The 9471-nt window shown below is 25.9% G+C and overlaps 1 pseudogene; it reads right to left on the bottom strand.

Annotated features, from left to right (window-relative positions):
- Positions 1-2698: 2698 nt before the first annotated feature.
- LOC111038262 lies at positions 2699-8644 on the bottom strand (annotated as a pseudogene).
- Positions 8645-9471: the final 827 nt, after the last annotated feature.

The following is a 9471-nucleotide window of genomic DNA, read 5'->3' as shown; positions in this document are numbered from 1 at the left end:
GAATTACAAAAATTGGAGGTTCTGTACAAGTACAACATTTATTACTTATGGCGACAATGGAAAATTATTGAAAAATTTGAACATAAACATATTGGTGAATGAACTACGAATTTAATGCTATAAAAATATAATTAAAATATGTTTGACCAACAATCAGTTAACTATAATTCATGATTCTAATTCTTACATTAATATTTATAAAAATTAAATTATTATAAAATTAAAATTAATTTTAAAAATCGTTATGCTTGTAGGTATATAGATATAAATTATAATATATTTGTGTAAATATGTGAAAATACTCTCAAATTGTTTTTAAATTTCCGCTAACAATAACTTATGAGGCGAACCTTTTATTATATTTTCAAATATTTTGACCGAGCAAAAATTTTTTTATTGGCATTAATTGAAACAAAAAAAATACTAATAATAATCGAAAATTTCATATGACTATAATTAGCTCAACATGAGTCAAAATATTTTCAAAATGTTATGATGTACAGAAAATGCTAATAAAAATGTTCAGTGAAAATTTTATGTATCTCTATTTGTTTTAGAGTTACACCAAAAAACAAAATCGATTAATTCAAAAACCGGTTTTAAGTAAAAATTCCCGTTTTTCCCTATTATTTTTTTGTTTCTCTTGTTCTTCTTTTGAAAACTATTGGACTTAAGAACAATAAGACCTTATTATAATTTATAACTAATATACCTACACTTAAAGTTTACTCTATTATTAATTAGTAATTTGCTCAATAATTTATGGTTACGTATAGATTATAACCATCTATACACTATAAAATATACCTAGTGTATCTTATGTCATTGTACGACCTACATGCTGTAATTAAAAATATTGACATTAACAGGCGCGGACTGGCAAAAAAGTGCGCGGGATGCTACATAATTTAAAGGGCAAATAAAACAAATTTTAAATAATAGGTTATTTATAAAATATTTAAACATTTTCTTTTGTTTTAATAAAATATTGTAAATACGTTAAAAATTTAAATAGGTGCCAAATTACAACAGCAAGGCAAGGTTAAGCAACGGCAAACTTAAGGGTCAGCAAATTGTGATTAATTTTTGACAATTCTGCAGAAGTGAACTCTTAATACTGTCGTTATTGGTCTCACTGTAATTAGTAATTTTCATGTCTGGAGACAAGGACTTATACTTAATATTATTTTTTAAATTAATTTAATTCCCGCGTTAAGCTACTATGAAATTAACCATATATTTACATAAATATTCAATATCAATATAGGTTAGTACTTAAAATTACAGATTTCCAATATTAATATTTAAAAAAATGTCTCTCTTTTTGGAAAAACCATAAGTTAATTAATATATCCTGAAAATTGTAAAGAAACAAAACACTGGAAATACGTCATTGAAAGAATTGTTATAATTGATTTATATGCATTTGCAGGTTTTTTACCCCAAAAAGTAGTTAGATAAGCTACAAATTTGAATCTTAAACTAATTTAATTAAAAAATTTAAATTTTTGCATATTTGAACGATTTTAAATTTGTATGCATATTTTAGCATTTTTCTAAAATATGATGCATATTTACAAAAAATAGTATTAAGTTATTAATATTTAATGCTAATACTAAGCTTGCTTCAGGTACCACTACGATAATTTATCGTCGATAATGATCTCAATAACGAAAATTGATTATATAGTAATGGACTGACGGACCATTATGGACTTATCGGTTTAGTTTTTATACAACAGTGATTCACGATAGTATGTGTTTGTGTTTTTAGGTAATTTAGAAATTGTATAAAAACATACTACATTTATTTGAATTGATTTTCATTTGTGGCTTTTTATTTAGATGAGTGAATGTTCAAAATGCAACATACATAATAAAAAACCCACTTACATTATTTCAACTAAGCATTTAATACATTTGTTTATTTCATATAAATTATTTAATGAATTATACATATTTTTAAATTAAATAAATTTAATTAACATGCACTTTTATTTACATATTTTTGCATATTTTAAGGGCATATTTGAATGAAAATTATTGCATAAATGCATGAATATTTTGTACGCTTTTAGTGCATATAATTGCGGGCTCTAGTTATAATATTAAACCTATAATATGGACATGGAAGAAGTTGCCCAAGTAATGAACTATCATTTAATTAATGTTAAGCAAATTTTTATTCATAAGCATTAAAATATATAAATATTGACTAAACATTATCTATTGATTAAGGATACATTTTTAAACATTTAACAATATTAAGTAAATATTGAATGAACCAAAATTATTTATTTAGCTAATATTGTTAACTAATATTTAGTTAAGATTTTTTTACCAATATTTAATAAATGTGTTTAACAAATATTTAGTCAGCATTGACTTAAATTTAACTAACCAAATTTTAATATACTTCAGCTATATATTAATATTACTCAACCATTTTAGTTTTCAAGTTATTACGGTTCAATCATCAATTGTTCAGCTTAATAGTGACTTCAAAATGCTTTAAGTAAAAATATCAATATAGGTACTTATTTAATAAGAAAATATATGAATATACTAATGTATGAAAGTAAAAACATCCACACACACTTTTATACCAATACAAAACAAAATAAAAAACCATTAAAATTTATAAAAACAAAATTTATTTGTTTATAGAAAAAAAAGTTACGTATTAATCATAAATTAATTATATCTTATAAGTTTTTGATCGTTTTTCTGCAAATGGTTCTTGAGCTAAATATATTTTTAACGGTTCTTCTATTTCATGATCACTTGCACTTTTGAATTGAACTTGTTTCTTAATGGCTTCTAAAAGATACAAAAGTCATAAAATTGATATATTTATAATACATTTTGAGCTTTGGAATAAGTGTTTGTATTCCCAATTTTGTATTTAAATTAAAAATATTTTTTGTTCTAAATGTTACTATTGTTTTTAATAATTGTGGTTACACTACAGACTATTGCACGTAACAACTTACTTAATAAACAATTATTAGTTTACAAAAATATTCTGTTCAACTAATGATTATTAAAACTTAAAATTAATTTTGAGCCTTGGCCCTATTGAATCTTGAAATATAGTTGTTTAAATAATAATAACTTAATAATCAAATCTCATTTATTCATGAAAAAAAACCACCTACACAAGAAAGGGGACAAAATCCTTTGATGATGATTACAACCTAACCAATATAATTAATACAATATAATGGTCAGGCACCAATCATTCTTACAAAAATTAGCTATTAAGCCTGCAAGCAGAGCTTCCACAAGGGGGAGGGCTGTTGGACCTAGGGTACAAGGGTCCAGGTATTTTAGGACACTTGGGCCAGTTAAAATGATTTTGTAAATGTTATAGATATACTTATCTTATATTAACTATTATTATAAAATACAATTTTGATATTTAAATACATTGTGAAAAAAGGCCTGGCAAACATTTAATATACAGACACCCCAAATTTAAAGTGGGGGTCTTTTTTGTAAGTGCTATATAAATTCACTTATATTTTTCATACACTTACTCAAAATGATTGGAAGTATACACAAATCGCAAAATTTTTTTTTCCTTTTTTGCCAGTAAATGAATAATCCACAAGAAAACCATTTGTAAATAATTTTGACATGATTCTCTTCACAGCTGTTTTTACAATTTTCCCTCCAACACATGATAGTTCATTAATCTATAAACATAATTAATTATAATTCTGTTTTACTTTTCTAGTTATTTAAAATATAAAATATACTTACCAAAGCTTTTTTGAATTTTTGATCGCTCAATATTTTGTCATCTAAAGTGTTTAAAACCACTATATTGTCAATTGGTATAGAGCAATCGGATATACAGTTTATGTTTACATTTGTTTCTTCATAAAATGTAGTTGGTTTATCATTCAGAAACTTTTCTATTGAATGTACTCTCTCCAACAATTCATAGTGATTATTTGTCAGTGTGTTCGTAATATGTTTCAGCTCTACTTTGAAATACATAACATATCTTATGATTTGTTTTTTGAACTCGTTATCTAAAAGTGAAAAACAACATATGCTATAGTAATTAATCGTAGTTTATGGAACCCATAATATACTTACCATTGATTGCATCATGATCTTCACATAGCGAATATGATTTTCTCCTAGTTGATTTTTCCAGATCACTAGAAACTGGATTATTAAAAAAATCTGTAACATAATTATACGTTTTTTTCAGACACTTTTGTGATTAATTTGGTATAAAACAATAATTTTAATAAATAATAATCATTGATCATTAGAGGTTCTCATGTTTGACATTAAAACAAATTTTTATCACAAAACACAAAATTATTATGAATTGTTTTATTTATTATGTATAACTTTACCAGGACTATTGTGAGGGCTCATGTATCTATTATTTTCTAGTTGATATCGTCTTTCTTTAGAATTATCAGTTCTAAATGTATGTTTTCTGTAATAAGAATGATGTTTTTTCAGCCACTGAAATTAATTTTTTTTTAGATTTATGTACAATAACTATTTTAGTATTTATTATTGTGTACCAAATAATAAGTAAATTTCTAGCTTACTAGGTATCGTAAATTTTGGATTTTTTTTCAGTGTTATGTACCTTTTAACACTGAAATGATGGTGTTCGTGAAAATTGGGGCGGATCGTTAAGTTCTAGGTAATATATTATTATATTTTTCAAACAAAAGGTTACGTCAATAAACTAATAGGAAACAACTATTAATCATAAATCATAATTAAATAGTGCAAAATTTAAGGTTATATAAATTGAAACAATAAAAAAAAAAAAAAATGGTAAATATGCCTGGTATTTTAGAAAATTTTCATCATACAACGTTATCATTTCCTTTTTCTTACCATCATTATCTGAATTAGTCATTATAGGTGAAAATAATGATTTCTGCGTGTGGTTATTTTCATCAATACTGTTTTTTTTTAACAACGGAGATTTGTCAGCATCTATAGGACAGTATATTAAACATACTATAATTAAAATAGATTTGTGACTAATTTATTTTTTAGTGTCATTTTAATTATTCTATATTGTGATTAAATATTCCAATCATCATAACCTACAGTATCACAAAATATATTTCATTTAGACATATAGGTACATTTTACCCAGACTTTTGCGAGGACTAATATTTTCTAACTGATAAGTTTTTTTTTTAGAATTATTATCTCCAAATGTAACTTCTTTCCTTTTAAAAGTAAATGTGTTTTCAGTTTCTGAAATTAAATTTTTTTATGATAACAGTTTCCATTTATTTGAGTATATATTATATACCATATGATAACTTAAAAATTTCAAAATTCAAGGTAATATTGATTGAAATAATAAAAATAATAAATATAGGCTGGATGGAAAAGTTTTAAATTATCATATATCATACAGCATTATTTTTTTTCTTGCCATCATTATCTGAATTAATCAGAACAGGTGAAAAGAATGATTTCTGCATGTGGTTATTTTCATCAATATTGTTTCTTTTTAACAATGAAGATTTTTCAACATCAATAGAACAGTATATAAAACAATCTTTAAGTAAAATAGATTTGTGGTTAATTTATTTTTTATTGGCTTTATAATAATAATATATTGTGATTTAATATTCAAATTATCATAACCTACAACTTATATACAAAACATTATAACAAATAATGATCACCAAATATATTTTGTTTAGACAGTTATATTTTACCTGGACTTTTTGACGTCTAATATTTTCTAATGGATTAGCTTTCTTTTTAAAGGATCAACTCCAAATGTAAGTTTCTTTTTGAAAAATAATGTGTCTTCAGCCCCTGAAATTATACATATTTATTATAACAGGTTATAGTATTGTGATAGTTAGTTATAATTAAATTACATATTACAGTAAAATACAATTATAATACCTTCAATTTTTTTTGGAGAAGGAGACCAACCATTTTTTTTTTCAACAGATTTATTTGCATTTTCTTATTTTTCTTACACATTGTACCAATGCCACTATCATCAGAATCTATAAAATTTAAAAATATATATATTATAAATAACTAGCATACTGCCTATAATATGTAGGAATCTTGCTTCTGCTAAAGTTTCTAATAACAAATGTGAATTATGCTAACAATTAATATAGTTTATCTAATAGACTGTTATAATTTTTATTTATAACTACAAACATTTGTCATAAACAGAAAATTAAAATAATACAACTCACTTATACCATTTATTATTTGGTTGATATTTTTGTTCAATCATTTTTTTAGAAATTTTTTGGTTAAATGGCCTGGCACAGGTATTATTCTCAATCCAATTACTGGGGACACCTTCTACAGTATTTTCATTTACAAAATGGACTACTGAATATAATGACTCCATGACAAGCTGTATTAAAATTAAAATAATCAATTCATATAGATCATATTACATTCATTAATTACAAACAAATATAAGAATAAACAAATACAATATTTGAAGTAAAAACTATAATAAAAAAATACAATTTAATCTTGAAAACTATTACTATCTTGAGTGCAATGTTGGAAAAACAATTTTAATATTAATGTCATCATTTAGGTCAAGTGCCATATACTTTTTAAAATTAATTTTATTAATGTTACATATCATTAAATCATCAGACAAATCAGAAACGGAAGCAATTCCTAACTTTAAACTGTCTATTAGTTTAGTGTAAAAGGTTTTTACAGTATTGAAAATCCTTCCCAAAAATACATTTGTTTGACTTTCACAATAGTAACAAATATTTACAACTTCCATAATAATAAGCTTTTTGCTACAGTCAAAATATCCAATATAACAATCAGATAATGATCTCATCTTAATCAACATTTTTTTCATAGATACTATTTTAAATTGCGGTGATGAACAGTCTTCAATTAATGGTCCTTCATCATGTATATTTTTACATTAATTTTCAGTTTTTTGAGTACACGTCATTTCAAGTCTACCAAACTTATTAAATTCTTCTTGACGCTTAATAACTTGCTCTAAAGGTCTAAGCTTTGCTTCTGACCATTTTTTTTAAAAACTGCATGACATTTTCCAACATAAAACAAGAACAGTTGTCAAGTGGCCCAAATTTGTTATAGTCATTGCAGAGATGGACAAGTGCATGCAAATTATGAGACAAAAATTCTTCCCCATAAATTTCACCAAATTTTTTTACATAGTCATTCAATGCTTATCTATAAAATCTAAAAGATGTCCATAAGACTGAATTAAAAGAACAGCCATAGACACGTGTAGACACAGAAAATGTTCATTACATTCAGGACTAATAATAGATTTAAGTACTACAGGCCCTGTATACAATATGAAAGTCCTAAACTCTGTGTCTTTCCATCTCAAAACTTCATTTAGCCCTCTTGGAACCCTAGCAAAATCACAAGTTATGTTTGATTTTCAATGCATTAGTCTAATTGATATTAATTTAACACTCTGGCTTGGTAATCGAACTGATAATGGTGAATTTTTCATAATACCCAATCATAACAAAATATTTTTTTTAACAACTCCCAAACAAACCGAATGCATGTAATCTAATGGAAAGCTATATACCATTATTGGGTACTTTGGACAAAATGGAAATAGTATTATGAACTTGTTAGTCTTCGTATTTTCTGTTAAGAAATTCCTTATGAGTACGCTTGTTGAAAACGGTTTCATGAAAACAAACTCTTCTTTCTAAAAAATACTCCTGTAATTGAACACCTAATGCAGGAAGAAAACCCTGTATGCCTTCTAGTCCTTAATATATAACTTAAATCTGGAGCATCGGCACAAATAGCTTCAACATAAACTTTTTTTTTACCAACAGGTAGATCAGTACCATCAAAACACAATTCTTTCAATTCAGCTACTAATTCTGATAAATACAAATTACTATCATGTGGCTTTTCTGTACCTCAATAAAGACCAACCAAAAACACACATGACTTAGTATTATTAAAATAAGAAATATAGCAAAGAATTAGCCAAAACAGGCTATTGGTGGATTTAGTCAAAGGTAAACCATCTGCTCCTAATTGTAATTTAATTGTGTCATCAGAAAATATATTTGGACCAATGACCGATTTTATGCCATTAGCTAATCCAAAATAATGAAAAATACCAGGATTTATATTTTGAATTTGTAAGGGCTGTTTAGTAACATTAGTTTTTAATAATGTTCTGGCATCTATTGGAAAATAATCAAAACATTTATGATTAGTTTTTAATACTTTCAACAAATCAGATAAAGCCAAGTTTGATATTCTATGTTGAATAGCCCCTTTAGTAATGTTAGTTAACACTTTTTCACTATAGTCTGAATCACTATAGTCAGAATCTGACGAAAAATTAGGAACAAAAATATTTGTACCATTTAGATTAATGTCAGGTACCTATTAAGTTTAGATTAATTCTTCATTATGGTTACTTGCAACAAAAATAGGTGTAGGAACACACTCATTTCTAATAATATTATATGGCTTATGTGATATATGCTGTTCAGATGAACTATTACCTACCATTATGATTATTGAAAGAAGCACTGCTATCAATGGCTAAACCTAACTCCTCAATCTCTTCCAAACACCATCTACGTTTAGTAGACTTGCTTAAAGCAAGAGACATTTTCTAAATTAAATATTTCAAAAACAGTTTAGGTACCTACCTGACAACTTTGTACTCAGTAACAATAATGAGTAATAACACTAGAAGGGCCTTAAAAAATGACTGATCACCAACAACATCAATGGTATAAATAAAAATTAAGTATATAACTGACACTAATAGTATGATGTTGTAACATAAAAAACAATAAAATTGGTAATAATAATGTTCTAGGGTACTAACCAATAACAATACTATAACTTATGACTGAAATTGGTAGGTCCTCGCGGCTCCTAGGCATCAACGAAAACTTGATAGGTAAATCTTGAGACTGAAATAACAATAAAAATATCGTAAAATAAAAAGTATTATATTATTATTAATATGATATTTATATCCGTTTCACAGCCATGAATAAGTATCATATGCGTCGTGTCTTTGTCCAATACCATTGATTAAGTAAACCGTTTACTACCTAGTCAATGTCACTACGCACCAACGCACCGTTGAAACGTTTGAAACTATTAGGAAATTATTGCAAGCATTAGCAACAATATCAGTTAGTGTTGCCTCTGCCGAAAGGAGTTCCTCAACACTTCAGAGACTTAAAACCTGGCTTCGTTCCAAGATTACTGACGATAGACTATCAGCATTATGTCTAATTAACGTATATAATAAAATAGATGTTCTAGATCAAATAGATAATATTATTTATGTTTTTGCAAATTCAAAAAATAGACGAATTGAATTTTTATTATAAAAATTGGTGTTTTCTTTTTGTTTAAAAGTTTTGTGGAATTATAACTCCCCCCCCCCCAACCAAGGCTATGGAGCCTTCCCTGTCTAAT

The sequence above is a fragment of the Myzus persicae genome, unplaced genomic scaffold (assembly GCF_001856785.1).
Source record: "Myzus persicae strain clone G006 unplaced genomic scaffold, MPER_G0061.0, whole genome shotgun sequence".
Taxonomy (NCBI): Eukaryota; Metazoa; Arthropoda; class Insecta; order Hemiptera; family Aphididae; genus Myzus; species Myzus persicae.
The sequence above is the reverse complement of the archived record's forward strand: the minus strand, read 5'-3'. Positions and strand labels throughout refer to the sequence as shown.